We start from the raw sequence: 15,204 nt of genomic DNA, 5'->3' as shown, positions 1-15,204 counted from the left end.
AGAAGCTTCCTGCATTCCTCAGGCCCTACCCGCTTCCTTTACTGTTAATAATGGAGGAAGAGGCCAGGACTTGAGGAATGCAGGAAGCTTCTAGAAGCTGGAAATAGTTTCAGAAGGGACTGTCAGAGTGTGCAGTGTCGACTGAAAAATCACACACACACACACACCATGAGAGGTGGAGAGTTGTCAGTTGTGAGGACTATAACTCAGAGACAGCACTTCAGGTAGCTCTGAGAAACTTCTCCAAAATGATGGTTGTGGTGGGGTGAGTATATATGTGATGTTGGTGAAGAGATGCACATGCAATCAGACACACATTTTTGCAGAAGCTTATTGCTACTTTCATGAAAGTTACTGCTAGTCATGAGGAGCAGATGTCACCAAGAGGGATTTTAGTGCTTTTTTAGATATGAGGTAACGTAAGAATTGGGTTCATAAAATATTCTCCTAAAAACTATCTAAAGTCCAGCTTTTCCTAGAACCCAACGTACCTTATTCCTGATCTCCGGTCTGAGCTCCTTTCACGTGTGTTGAAGGTCAGCAGCTGCAGAGGCTCAGAATTTGATCCTTGCAGAGGGAGACGGCAAGTACCAGTTTGTAGGTGACAATGCCAGGAATGTGGGGTTATCTCACCCTTCTTCCCTCATTGTCTCTGTGTCTGTCTCTTTATCTCTCTGCCTATCCTTCTCTCTCTGTGTGTCTTTCCATCATCTCTGTGTCTCTCTCTACCTGCATCTCTGTCTCTCTTTCTGTCTCCCCTTTTCTCTCTATTTTTCTCTCTCCTTTCTCTCTCTCTCCCTTACCCATCATTTCCAGGACAGTTTCTCTGCTATCAAAGACTCAAGTGATCACTTGGGCTCATCTGAATAATCTAGGTCACTCACTCCAGCTCAAAGCTCTTAACGTAATCAGACAGATTTGAGGATTTACAAGGTAGTTGTCAAGTTCAAAAATTGTCAAAACTCATCAGTATATTAGAACTCATGATGGGATTGCCCTTGTGGAGAACATGGTTTATGATTAAAAGAGGAGAGGACATGGATACAGGAGCTTTTCAGGATGACAAAACTGTTCTGTTTCTTATCCTGGGCACTGGGTGAATTGTTTAGTCTGTGAAAATTATGTATGTTATGCTTAAATACTACATTTGAGGCATCTGTTGTATGAACATCAAGAGCAGTAGATATAATAACTGAATGATATAACAATATTGGAAATTATCGGAATGTGTTTGACAAACATATTGAAGTTTTTTTTTTCTGTTCTCACATAGCCCATAACTGTTATTAGCCCTATTTAACAAATGAATGGTCTAAGAACCAGGAGGGTTAAGTACCAAAGCTAGTAAAGATCAGCATCTTAACTGGGATGTTCATACTTCAAAACTCTTGAGTTTCTTTCCATGACACTGGGATCAGGAGAGTCTGTTAGATCTGCAGAATTCTCAGGAAGAAATCTGGAATATGGATATTCAAGAATAAGCACTATAGGATTTGGGTATATTATATAAAAATTATTAAGAAAGTCTAAATCATAAAGCAGATGTAATTCAAGTATTATTGAAACTTTAAAGACAGTACAATGTGTTCAGTGGAGATATGAGAAGATTCAGAGTCTAGGGAAAGATCCCTTTGAGTTTTATCTGCCTCTTTTAAGATCCTTGCCTCCATTCTCCAAACTTGACTTGTCCAACCTCAGATCAAAGCACTCAGCACCATGCAGAACACAGGGCCCTAATCCAGGTAGTGATACTGTCTGTCAGGGATTCCACTACCAGGAATTGGAAGCTTTTCCTGGCTCACATATTTCTTGACCTGATGAGAACTGGATTGGGAACCTATGGTCTACATGGTACTATACGGGCCTTTTTAAAAGGTTGTTTCCACTTTGTCTTTCCCCCAGAGTTAGTGGTGATGAGAATGAGAAGGAGAGCAAGAAAGCAAGGGAGAAGGAGCAGTCAAAATGCCCTTAGAGCCAGTCTTGAGTGACATATCACCCTTCTGTCATATTCTCTTGAGCCCAGAGACCAACTCCAGTTCATTGTAGGAGGTGTGGATACCAAGAGGAGAGGATCCCTGGAGACCCACTTGGAGACTTGCTAGTCATTATTATGGATGTGATATTTGCAACGAATTTTAGTCTATAGCAAATAGTCAAACAATGGTAAGTGCTAGTGGGCCCTATTGGGTAGCATTAAAAAAAGACAGCATTCGGATCTCCTAGGCAGATAAACAGCCCCACATAAAATCATGTGTCAAAGAAGTCCCTGTAATTGCATGGTTTGCTTCCAGAAGTTTGGCTTTTTACTTGGAACTCATAGGATTTATGCAAAATATGTCATGCATATAAAGCATTAATATTTGATTTATTTGCAAGAACAATCCATTATTAAGAGCAGATGGGACTACACCTACTTATAACACGTTAATGGCTTCTTTCTGATGTCCTACTATTCTGCACCTAGAACTGTTTCCCTTGACTTTAAACTCTGAGTGTCAGCAGTTCCTGTTCTTGCCTTTTGCCTGATTTAAAGGAGTTTTTCAAGTCTATAGTGTTGCTATGTTGCTTATGACACTTTAATTATCGTGGGAGAATTATAAGGTTTTCCCATTTTTTCCAATATCTTACAACTTTTCCAGGGACTCAGAAAAAGAAATGTATTAATTTACTGAGATATGCTCAAAAAGAAATTCTGCATGGAAACTTTACAGTCCATCAGATTTTTGAGTCAAGTCCAAGCACACGGCAGCCAGTTACATTTGAATTACAAATGAAAAGCTATTTTTTTAGTATAAGTATGAATCATGCAATGTTTGGGACATGATTATACTGCAAAATGATTTGTTGTTTATACGAAAAACAAATTTAACTGGCTTCCTGCATTTTTATTCGCTGAATCTGGCAACCATCTCAAACTAGCATTCTGTGACAATGGGGTTCACCCAGGCAGCATGTTCTCTCCAGACGTCAAAATCTACCACCTCCTGGTGTTGTACGGTCATTAGGACTGCGATTCATCCTTACTTAATTGTTTGTCCAAGTATATTTCTCCTGGCCTTCCCTCCATTAGAAATAGGTATTCCTCTGAAGTCTAACTTGTCTGGGCTCTTGAGTTCTAGCGTTTTTTAGTTAATTTCATCCTAAGACGGGTGCTCCTGTGTCCTCAGTCGCTCCTTGGAGAAAATAGTGGATAGGTGAAGTTATTCAGAACTATAGCCAAACTCTGCCTGACTCAGTAAATGGAGCGGCTATTTTAACTTTTGAATTAATTGTAACTGTCCACTAGATGGCATTATGCCTGACTTTTTCACACACTGATCTCTGGTTCTCTTTGACTTAGAATGATATATCTAAATTCCTGCCTGGGTTAGTTTTCTCCCAGCTTAGGAAGAAGCACGTAGCCAGCAGGGATCATCTGGTTTTAGCAGGCTTAACTTCCTCCCACCTTGCGTCCAACCTTTGCCTGCTTTTGTTAAATCAAAAGGGCACACACGGAGGGTCTGCCTGGATTACAACGCTGTGGCCCAGGAGGAAGGCAAAGAAAAGAGCTTATAATCCTAGATACTTTCCCAGTCAGAGGTCGCACTGATGACATGGTCATTCTCTGATTATGCTGAAACTAGAAGACCAGGCTGAGTACTTGGAGATTAGGGAAGAAAGGCAGGATGCTTTTCCCCAAGGCTATCGATTTCATAATATATACAGTCAAGAGGAGAAAGTAACATCCCATCTCAAAGAAAAAGTCAGAGTTCAAACTAGAAATGCGATCCCAAACAATTCTACAAAGGAAAAACACTTCGGCAAGAACGGCTTGCAGATGTACAGGTTCAGATTTGGGAAACAGAGGCAGGGAAATTGACAGCAAGACCTGCGAAGATCTGCAGGAACAGAAAAGGAAGCTGAAGATCGTTTAGATCATATCGGGCATCAGTGGGCAGAAGACCTCAGCAGGGCTTTTCCATCGACAACAGGACATGTGCCGGGGAAGAGCAGGCCCATTTAAGGAAACTGTGTAGCTGGTCACTATACAAAACTCACATTCACTACCTTCCCAGTGCAGTATTTCTCACTGCCTGTCAACATTCCCATAGTAACATAGAAAACTGTCATATCTGCAGCCAGATTGCACAGGTCTAACCTGTCATTTGGGCTTCCCTTGTGGCTCAGCTGGTAAAGAATCAGTGGCTTGGGCATATTTACTTAATCTTGTGCCAAAATTACCCTATCTGCTTAATGTAAGTGTTGAATGGATTGCATAGAAAAGTGTCTGGCACAGGAGGACCATATAATTATTACCTGGTATTGTGACTGTTATTATTATTATTATCGTTTGGTCAAGAGTATAACTTCTTACCATGTGTCCCTGGGAAGTGCAAAGATGGGCAAAGTAGAAGCAACTAATCCCCACCCCTCCCGTTCAGTATGTATGAAGCCACATTCTAAGAGCTTTGCTTCCAATGTATTTAATCTACATAGCCATGGAGAAAGATAGATAGTATCATGCTTGTTTGGCAGATAAAAAACACTGAGGTTTAGGGAGGGAAACTTACTGGGTGAATGTAACATAGCTACAAAGTGATGGGGTCAGAATTTAAACACCACTCTGTCATTTTTGAAGGCTTCTATTCATTTCACACAGAGGAATTCTCAGAAAGTAGGCATTTTAACTCTTTCGTGGTCTTGAAAAACACAAGTGTCTTTTAAGGAAGAAACTGACCTCAGACATAGATGCTTTCCATCTTTCCGTGGTACCATGGCATCTCCTGATGCTGGTTCCAAAGAAACCGGTTAGATGAATAAACTATTCAAAAAACATTGGCAGAAGAAGATGGGGCGGGAAGTGTTGAGAATGAATTCAATAGCCATGTGCTTCCTTTCTAGTTCCTGGGGATATAAAGGTAAAAAAGAAAAAAAATAAATGACCTGGCCTGTACCACAAAAGAGCTCAGGCTGCTTTTGTTACTGAAAGCTTTATTTCACAAAAACACTTGAAGCTTCCTGTTTTCCATGTGGATCCACGGTATTCTCTGAACACGTATCACATAGATTTTCAAGATATTATTAAATCAAAAGATTCCATAAAACATTGAAATTAGTACCAAAGAGAGCTTTAAGATAAGGATATAATCCCTAGGAAGAGATTTTTTTTTTAATTTTGTCTGCCATTAATGAAATCACGCTAAATGCCTAAGGCAGAAAGAGATGTGAAGAACTGTTTAAACTGTCTTTCCTTTTAAGCAGGCGATTCCAGGGCTTTGTTTTAAATAGATAATTCCATATCTTTAGTCAGAATGACTTACTTCTTTGTTCTTCATTTGATAACTTACAAATGAGACATGTTTAGGACAGAAGACACTCTGAGAATCTAATGAAGTATTTATGAGCTTCCACTCGCTGCTGGTACTAGGTTACTGCTGCTATTGCTACGCCTGTCATCGCTGCTGTTGCCAGGCCTACTAGTAGCAGGACATTACTATCTCTATTAACATTATGGAGTCCCTCAGCATTATAGAATTCCTGCTCCATGCTGACAATGTGCTGAGTACCTTCCTTAGTTGAGTTATCCATTAACCCTGACAAAAACACTACAGGTGAAGGAATAGAAGGTTATATTGTTACAAGGATCAAGACCCTTCTCCTAACAGAACAGTGGACCTCTTGGCTCTCTGAGAGTTGAATTTTGGCTTTACCAAATTATCTGAAAATTACTTTGGGTAATTTGACCCATTCTGAGCCTCAATCCCCTCATCTATGAAGTGGAAATAATAGTGCCTGCCCCACAGGAAGGGTTCTCAGGATATTGAATGAAATAGTAAAGAGAAAGCCCTCTGAACAAAGAATGGATGCTACGGCTTGTTACTTAATGTGATCTGTCTTGGGCCACAGAGTCTTGTGTGACATAATTAGGCAGAAGCAATTATTCCAAAAAAGTTGGATATAAGAAGCCTGATTATAGTATGCTAGATGTGAAAAGAGTAGAGCCAATGTGTCAAAAGATTACAAAAATTACCTAATTGGAGCAGAAATCTTGTATTAATATCTTGAAGGAGAATGGGGTGGTAGGTCAATACCAGAGACCCGCAGAGCCTGGAAGGGCACCTTCTCATTTGAGGGCAGCTTGAGCACTTGCCTGATGGAGGTGGGTATGATGCCAATGACTATCACTATTGAAGAGGCTAAATTTAATAATTTTGTACCTTTTGCTAAGAAGTTTTACTTGTTGTCTGAATGTCTGATCAAAGCAGGGAACCTTACTGAATGGTATTTGACTTAATTAAATAAAGAATTAGATGAAAGAACAAATTAGTTTTGCATGAGTTTCTTCTTTGGGAGGAGTTTTTCTTGGGAATAATTGTACCTACGGACTTAAATACTTCAATGTGTGCTTTATGGTGGTGTCTTTAGTGTATGCATCTGTGTGCTATGTGGGTATGTATATTTCCATCTATAGGCATGTGTTTGTATGAGTGCTTAAACATATTTGTTAATTAGTAGTCCCTTACGGATATGCATTAGATTCTTGTTCATTGACTTTCATAACTATATGTTCTCTGCACATTTGCAATTTCAGACATAATCTACACTAATAAATAGATTTTTCTTAACCAGTTTTACATGCATTTTGCTCTTCACAGTAATCTTTGCAATTTGGTTTATACATGAGGGCATTGAGGATTAGGGATTTTAAGTGACTTATCTCAAATCTGGAGAAGGGAATGGCACCCCTCTCCAGTATTCTTGCCCAGAGAATCCCATGGACAGAGGAGCCTGGTGGGCTGCAGTCCATGGGGTCGCAAAGACTCTGACCCGACTGAGTGACACTTTCACTTTCACCTCAGGCCACACCACTAGATGCTCATGAGAATAGAGTAGGGGCCCAATTCTGTGGCTTTTCAGTTTATATACACCAAGCTCCCCTCACTCATACCTCAGTGTTTCAGTTCAAGTTAAAAATTAAGCCTCTCTTTCTCATTCTCTTTCAATTAAGAAATAATCAAGTTTTCTTACAGGATGATAGACATTCAATGTGTCCTGCTTATATGCATACATGAATCCATATCCTTGTATCTGCAAATGTGTGTACATGTAGGCATATGCAGTTTATCATATTTTGATTTCAAACAAAGCTGAAATAACTATATAGTTTAGATTTAGATAAACCTACTCAGCATTTATCAAGCACCTAGAAAAGATCATGTAGTCTGATAGGATATGTATAGGTAAGAATCGTACTGTGTTGTAGTTAAGATACTTGTGACAGTAGACATATTCAATATGGGGTAGACACATAGAACAAGGAAGGGATCTTTGTTGACGTTTTTCATGATCATTTTTGGGGACTGGGTTCATTTGATATCTTTTATCACAGAAGGGTGGACCACTCCTTTTAATATAAGCTCCTTGGATAAGACAATTTAGATCAAATGTCATATAATCTATCAATTTGGCCCTAAGAGAACATACTGTGTGTAACTCCAAAGGTGCTTACAAAATGATTCTGACTGTTTATTACTGAATATTTTAAAATACCAAAACTCCAAATTCTCATATGTTAACGTTGACCTAAAAGACTTATATTAGAATGTAAAATTTCAATTATTTGTTCTACAGATGAAGGAACTGATAACAAGTGTTGTGAAACGAATTCACCAAGGTCAAAAATTAAAAAAGACAAGATATCAAGATATTGTAAGAAAATATCCTCCCATTTGTCAATGAAGAATTAACAATGCCATTTCAAAACTATAATGAAATGATTCAAAATTTAAATAAATGTGATTAACTTCTTAATTTATAACTGCAGTCAATGAATTATGGGTATGTATGATAATCACCTGTTCTCACAACTGCTTGTCCGATTCTATGTCTCCTGTGACTGTTTGCATTAGTTTTGGGTGAAATTTAAATCTGTGAATTTCAGCCATAAAGACTGAACTATTAACTCGATATTTAACATTGTTAACTAATGCTGAAGCTGAAACTCCAATACTTTGGCCACCTCATGTGAAGAATTGACTCATTGGAAAAGACCCTGATGCTGGGAGGGATTGGGGGCAGGAGGAAAAGGGGATGACAGAGGATGAGATGACTGGATGGCATCACCGACTCGATGGTCATGAGTTTGAGTAAACTCTGGGAGTTGGTGATGGACAGGGAGGCCTGGTGTGCTGCGATTCGTGGAGTTGCAAAGAGTCGGACACGACTGAGCAACTGAACTGAACTGAACTGAACTATCCTAGAAGTATTCTTTGTTTTGACTGGAGCCACTATTTTAGGTAAAGAATGTTGAAGAAAAGATGCCAATGGCAAAAATAATATTGTTAATGGTGTGATGCTTAAGAATAGCAACATTATTTACTAGTTAGATTTATAGATCTAGAAGTTTCCTTTCAGTTCAGTTCAGTTCATTCGCTCAGTCATGTCCAACTCTTTGCGACCCCATGAATCGCAGCACGCCAGGCCTCCCTGTCCATCACCAACTCCTGGAGTTTACTCAAACTCATGTCCATCAAGTTGGTGATGCCATCCAGCCGTCTCATCCTCTGTTGTTCCCTTCTCCTCCTGCCCCCAATCCTTCCCAGCATCAGGGTCTTTTCCAATGAGTCACTCTTTGCATCAGGTAGCCAAAGTATTGGAGTTTCAGCTTCAGCGTCAGTCCTTCCAATGAACATCCAGGACTGATCTCCTTTAGGATGGACTGGTTGGATCTCCTTGCAGTCCAAGGGACTCTCAAGAGTCTTCTCCAATACCACAGTTCAAAACCATCAATTCTTCGGCTCTCAGCTTTCTTCACCGTCCAAATCTCACATCCATACATGACTACTGGAGAAACCATAGCCTTGACTAGACGGACCTTTGTTGGCAAAGTAATGTCTCTGCTTTTTAATATGCTATCTAGGTTGGTCATAACTTTCTTTTCAAGGAGTAAGAGTCTTTCAATTTCATGTCTGCAGTCACCATCTGCAGTGATTTTGGAGCCCCAAAAAATAAAGCCTGACACTGTTTCCACTGTCTCCCCGTCTATTTCCCATGAAGTGATGGGACCAGATGCCATGATCTTAGTTTTCTGAATATATGCCTTAGAGATTGACAACTCTCTATTCCTGATGTGAAGTAGCATTTGAAGTCTAAAGAATAGTGACACAATTAAATAATGTTAGTGATAAAAACTAACAATACTCTAGTTAGGAGGAGGTATATGTGGGAGGGATAAGTAGCTTTAATATCAAAGACTTGTAAGGAATCCCATGGAAGTTTGCAATGTAATTAATCATCTGCATGTAAAAGCACTTCTAAAGAAGGCTCTGTTTAACTTCATGGGATGTAACAACTCTGAATAATTTTCTGCAATCAATTTTAAAAATCTTTACTACTTTAAATTCCTTAATCCTATAGAGGCTCACTTCTGTTTTATTGCTAGTACTCATCAATCAACGGGCATGAGTTTCTTCCCATATCTTTGCCACTGAGTATTGCAAAACAACTGAAATTAATTTAAATGCAGCACTGATTTGCGATCTAAAGTCTTCAAGAAATTAGATATTTTTCAAAAGACAAGTGGGAAAGTAGCCTAGAAAAGAATTTGGATCTAGAAATGTGGAGGGAAATAGAGTTTAGATAGTTTGAAAATACAGAAGAGAAGCTGCCTTCATAGAAAGAAATGAAAAAAATAAGTGAAAGTTGAAAGGAAGATATATCAGACAGTTGTTCAGAAGTGGATTCATCTCTAGTACAGTTTCTTACACACAGATCTTTATCTACTGGTAATTCCCTTCTTACCTCTTTCCTGAGCATTTTGACTTAGTAGGAACTCGATATCTATTAAGTAAATGCCCAAAGCACATGGGGTCTGTATCATTAAATGTGTTTATTAGAAAAGAGGGAATTGACATAAATTATATCAGACTCTTCTTAGTAGTGACATCTCTACTAATCAGATTCTGAGAAACCATGATCTTGCTAGTCCATGTGGGTGCTACCACAGTCATCTTTCCCATCGAGTTAAAGTATCCATCTCAAAGACTAGGGTGTTTTGGTAGTGTGCAAGTGTGCAAACTTATTTTCTGGGTTTGGATAGGACTTTTGTCTTCTAGAAACCTGTAAACACATACATGCTGCACAATATGCAATGGTAGGTACAAGACTGGGCTTAAAAAACTCATCTTTAGAAAAATAAGAATGTGGAAACCACAGCAGTCACTGGTCCATAACACTGATGGAATCTTACTTGATTTGTGTGAAAAAGTGTAGTAGAAACAGTTTCTTAAATAGAAACTGAATGTGCCCTCTGGGATAATTCCCTTTCTGCATTCCTGCATGGCTCCTGCTTCTCAGTTCTGGAGAGTTCTTTCTTGTCCAGTGTCCTGAATGGAGATCTGAAATGGGGTTTAGATAATATACCCTTTAGACTACTGCTTGTCAGTGAAGATTTAGAGGCCTGAGAACCATTTTAGAATCACGGGCTTTGGGGCAGTATAAACTTCCTTGATAACTGATGAGGGAATTATAATCCACTGGTCTTCATAAGTATCACGTTAACATATAGTCAGTTAAAACAACCAAATCTCTTTCATAAACAAAGATCTCATATCTGTGTATTTCTTTGCTGCTTCTTTAATTCCATACACACCCCTTTTCTGTTTCTCTCTCTTTCCCTCCTCATCCCTTTCTCTCCAATTCTTCATTTGGTTTTTACCAAACAGTTTAATCCCTCTGTTTAATTTAGAATTGTTGATAGTCTTCTACTACTCAAAGTATTTGTCAATCTCATTCCTGCTCTTGGGTTAGCAAAAAAGTTCTTTGAAAAACCTAAATGATCTTTTTGGCCAACCCAATATTTTAAATCCAAAACCAATAAACTTTTCTAACTCTGCAAAGCCTCTCTTCTGGGTTCTCTGTTTTCTTCCAGTATGCTCTCAATGTAACCAATTCTTGATGGAGCTCATCTATTTTGCTTAATGTCTTTCTTAACATGGTACATGATAGTTAACACATACCAGTATTTTGGTTTTTCACTTTCTCCACTCGAGCTGGAGACTTACTGGCATCTGGTCTACCTTTCAAATTATTAGAGGTAAAAGCTTTACCATGCATTTTACCACTGAATTAAATAAATCTCCACCTTTCCAGGCTCCAGTTAACACATCCTTGTCACTTTCCAATACCACATAGTTTATATTTTTTTAACAACAACACCTAACTTCAAGGTACTGATTTTTTTTATTGTTTAGCATAGGATATTCTGCAATAATAAATAGACCTAAAATGTATAACGGCTCAAACTACAGCCTCAGGTGGAGATTTCTTCACTGTAAGGTGTTCTCTTCTCATAGAGACCTGTTTTGTTCTGGGTTCATCATCCTCTATGGCCTTGTCATCATTGTCCCTTGCTCTCAGGGAAACTGGTATAGGGGCATGTAGGGAACACAGACGACTCTTGAAAATCTTGGCCTCAAAATGATACATACTACTTCTGTTCACAACCTGTTTACTTGAACTCAGGCACATGGCTAGACCATACTGCAAAATGAAAGTGTTAGTTATTCAGTCATGTCTGACTCTTTGTGACTCCGTGGACTATAGCCCATCCATGGAATTCTCCAGGCAAGAATACTGGAGTGGGTTGCCATTTCCTCCTCCAGGGGATCTTCCTGACCCAGGGATTGAACCTGGGTCTCTTGTATTGCAGGCAGATTCTTGACCATCTGAGCTACCAGGGAAGCCCACAAACTGCAAAAGAAGCTGTGAAATGTAGTCTAGTGGTATGTTAGAAAAATAAAAGAAGAAATGTGTGTGACTATCTATGCCTGTCACAGTTTCCTTTGACCGTTTCTCGAATGTTAAGGTTGCCAGGTCAGTAAAAATAAATTTATGTATAAAGCATCTTTTTTTTTTTTATTCTGGAGGAAGAGGAAGAGGGCAAATAATTGATACCAAATAGTTATGTGGTCATCTTATGTTTTTTTTTATCTTTTACCAGTTGGATAAATTGTAAAGTCCTTCAAGAAAGGACTCAAGAGCTTAAATTTTGAGTATTGATAGAGGCCTAAACATAGATAGGATAGTGTAGCAGTGCTAAATAAATGTGTTCCCCTTCATTGTTCTATGCTTAGAGCATAATTCAGCAGTTTCTTTCAGTATGGCCTGAGAGAAGCAATTTAAGCCTCTCTGGACACATAGCCTCCATCACAACTATGCAAACCTGTTTTAGTGCAAAAGCAGTCATACACAATAAATAAATGAATAAATGTGACTGTGTTCCAAAAGAATTATTCATAAACAGCTGGCAGCATGCAGGAGTTTGGGCACTGGATATAATGATCACTTTGCTCTGACTGGTTGCTTGATATAAAACAACTTTCTTAGACTCCCTGAATCTTCAACTTCCATGAAAAGGGGGAAAGCTACATCTCATGGTTAGTTTTAAATATTATGAAAGGAAAGTGTTAATCACTCAGTGGTCACTCTGTGACCCGATGGACTATAGCCTGTCAGGCTCCTCTGTCCACAGAATTCTCCAGGCAAGAATACTGGAGGGCGTTGCCATTTACTTCATCAGGGGAGTTTCCTGACCCAGGGATAGGACCTGGGTCTCCTCCATTGCAGCCAGATTCCTTACTGCTTGAATCACCAGGGAAGCTCTTAAATATTATATGTGGTAATATATGAGAGGCTCCATCACTGAGGCTGAAGCAGAGGAGATGCCCATTCAATAGACACCTATAATCATCACACCTATTCCCTGTTGAGTGTTTATAGATCTGAAAGGTAATTTTGAATGTCTTTTTAATATAAAATGAGAAACATTGAAGAATTGAAACTGCATTATTTTTCCTTTTAGTTCTCACCATGAGTTTGGTAGTGGATGCTCAATAAATATTTAACTAAGGACTTGAAGCCTGGTGTCTCTGTATTGTCACGTACTGATCACAAGAGGCTCCATAACATTGCTGTGGAACTGTGATTCTTAACCTTCTCGATGTTATTTCCTTCCCATTACTATATCAAAGAATGAGGATCTCAGCATGATGGAAATAAAAGAGCACTTTATTCTGAGAAAGATATGGAGATGTTTATAGACATTGTGTTGCTGCATTTATCCTTGATGGTAAATTTTAAGGACAAGATTACTGCTTTTGTATTGATGAAAACTATTTTCATAGCTCTGGTTTTTAAAACAAATAATTCTGTTCAGCTTTGAAATGTGATTTTTTTTTATATTTTGATTTTTTTAAATTAAATGATTATTTAATGATTTTTTTAAATTAAAATGCTATTATGGTTAAGTGGGAATGGCAGGAGAAATTGGCAGTACTGGTTAAAGGCTATCACAAGTGAGGGATGGTTAACTGTTAAGAACTGTTTTGAAAATCTTACAACTCATCGGGATATTTTCTTGTCCTTGCCTGGTTATGCTTGTAGTTGGTTAAAAACAGCTCTGTAGAGAACTGAGAGCAAAAAAAAGTTATGTACTCCCTCTTAGATTTGAAATCGATGTCAGTGGAACTTTTAACTTGACGTTAAAAAACCCTTCCCTCTCACGCATGGGAAAAATTATTGTTACAGTTTTTTCACATGTGATTTAATTAACATTTGGAGTACTAGCATGTTCTAAGAACAGTGGTGTGTAATTTGAACATCAAATGAATGAGGTAATCCCTGTATATCAGATGCTAAGATACTAGTGGAACAAACAAGTGAGCACATAAATTTAATACAGTGCTACCAGTTATAGAGATAGAAACAAGATACTATTGGAGCAAAAGAAGAAACGTTAAGTTTAAATTAAGGATTCAAAGATTGATCTGTGAAATAAGTCTCAAAGAATGAAGATGCTTATATGTAAAATAGATGAACAGCAAAGTCCTACTGCATAGCATCGGAAACTATATTCAATATCTTGTACTAAATCAAAATGGAAAAGAATATGAAAAATAATATATATATATAGATGTGTGTATATAGATATATCTGAATCACTTTGCTGTCACCAGAAGCTAGCACCACACTGTAAATTAACTATGCTTCAATTTAAGAAAAAAAGGTAAAAGAACAATGAAGATGCTTTCCCCAAACAAATTAAGATGGGAAGAAAATCCTAAGTAGGGAATTTTAGAAAAACATCTAAAGCAAAAACCACTGATGTTGTTTCTTCCATGCTGCTTTATTTTTCCTTGAGTTTGCACATGCTTTTTCTTTTCCTTGAATATATTTGTTTTTACCTGTCTGGTGAAAATAGTTATTCTTCAAATATCAGCTCAGATGTCTTCTATTTGTGAAACCTTCCCTGCCCTTCACAAGCACATTGAATCAACCTCTCCTTTGTTCAGCAAATGCCATTCTCCTGCTTTATGTCACATCACTCTGCTTGGCAAATATCTCTTCTCTTGCTTATTTTTCTCATTAAACTAGAGTCACCTTAAGGAAAAACACCACTATTGACAAGCAATAGTTCCTCAAACATTTGCTGGTTGGAAAAATATATTAATATTTTCTTACTCTATTTTTGACTTATTTTTACTGTCACATGTCATATTACATCTTTATTCCCCTTCTTCCATCACATTGTTTAAACCATTTGACTATTTGAAAGAAAGAAATTTGACCCAACATTATTAAAACAACATTTTTTAAACCTAATACTTTATTTTTATATATTTAAGTGACATTGTTGGAGAAGGAAATGGCCGCCAACTCTAGTAATCTTGACTGGAGAATCCCATGGACAGAGGAGCCTGGGGGACTGCAGTCCATGGGGTTGCAAGAGTCAGACACGACTTAGTGACTAAACCACCACCACCAAATAATGGTGTATTTAGCAATATCATATTTGTATGTAATTATAACTATATGGCAATCAGATTTAAATTTTATCTCATATTTTTATTTCTATAAAGAAATAAATAATTTATTTGATATATTCAAATTTGTTTGAAACAATATAAGTCAAGAAAAATAAAGAAAGTCTTAGAGAGAAAAAGATATATTATCCCAGAAGAACTTGGTATCAAGTGGAACTTCAAGCTAAGTAGCCATGGCTATTTAGGCTCTCAAATCTGAGAATTTACAAATATCCCTGAATCTACAATTATTACAAAGCACTATGTTTATAGGATTTGTGAAGATCAAAATGATTTGTAGGCTAACTATAGCAATTATACTACTAATTCAATTTTAAAGAGTATAAAAAGAGAAGTTAAATGC

The sequence above is a fragment of the Cervus elaphus genome, chromosome 2 (genome assembly GCF_910594005.1).
Source record: "Cervus elaphus chromosome 2, mCerEla1.1, whole genome shotgun sequence".
In the NCBI taxonomy this organism is placed as follows: Eukaryota; Metazoa; Chordata; class Mammalia; order Artiodactyla; family Cervidae; genus Cervus; species Cervus elaphus.
Note: the sequence above shows the minus strand (reverse complement) of the source record.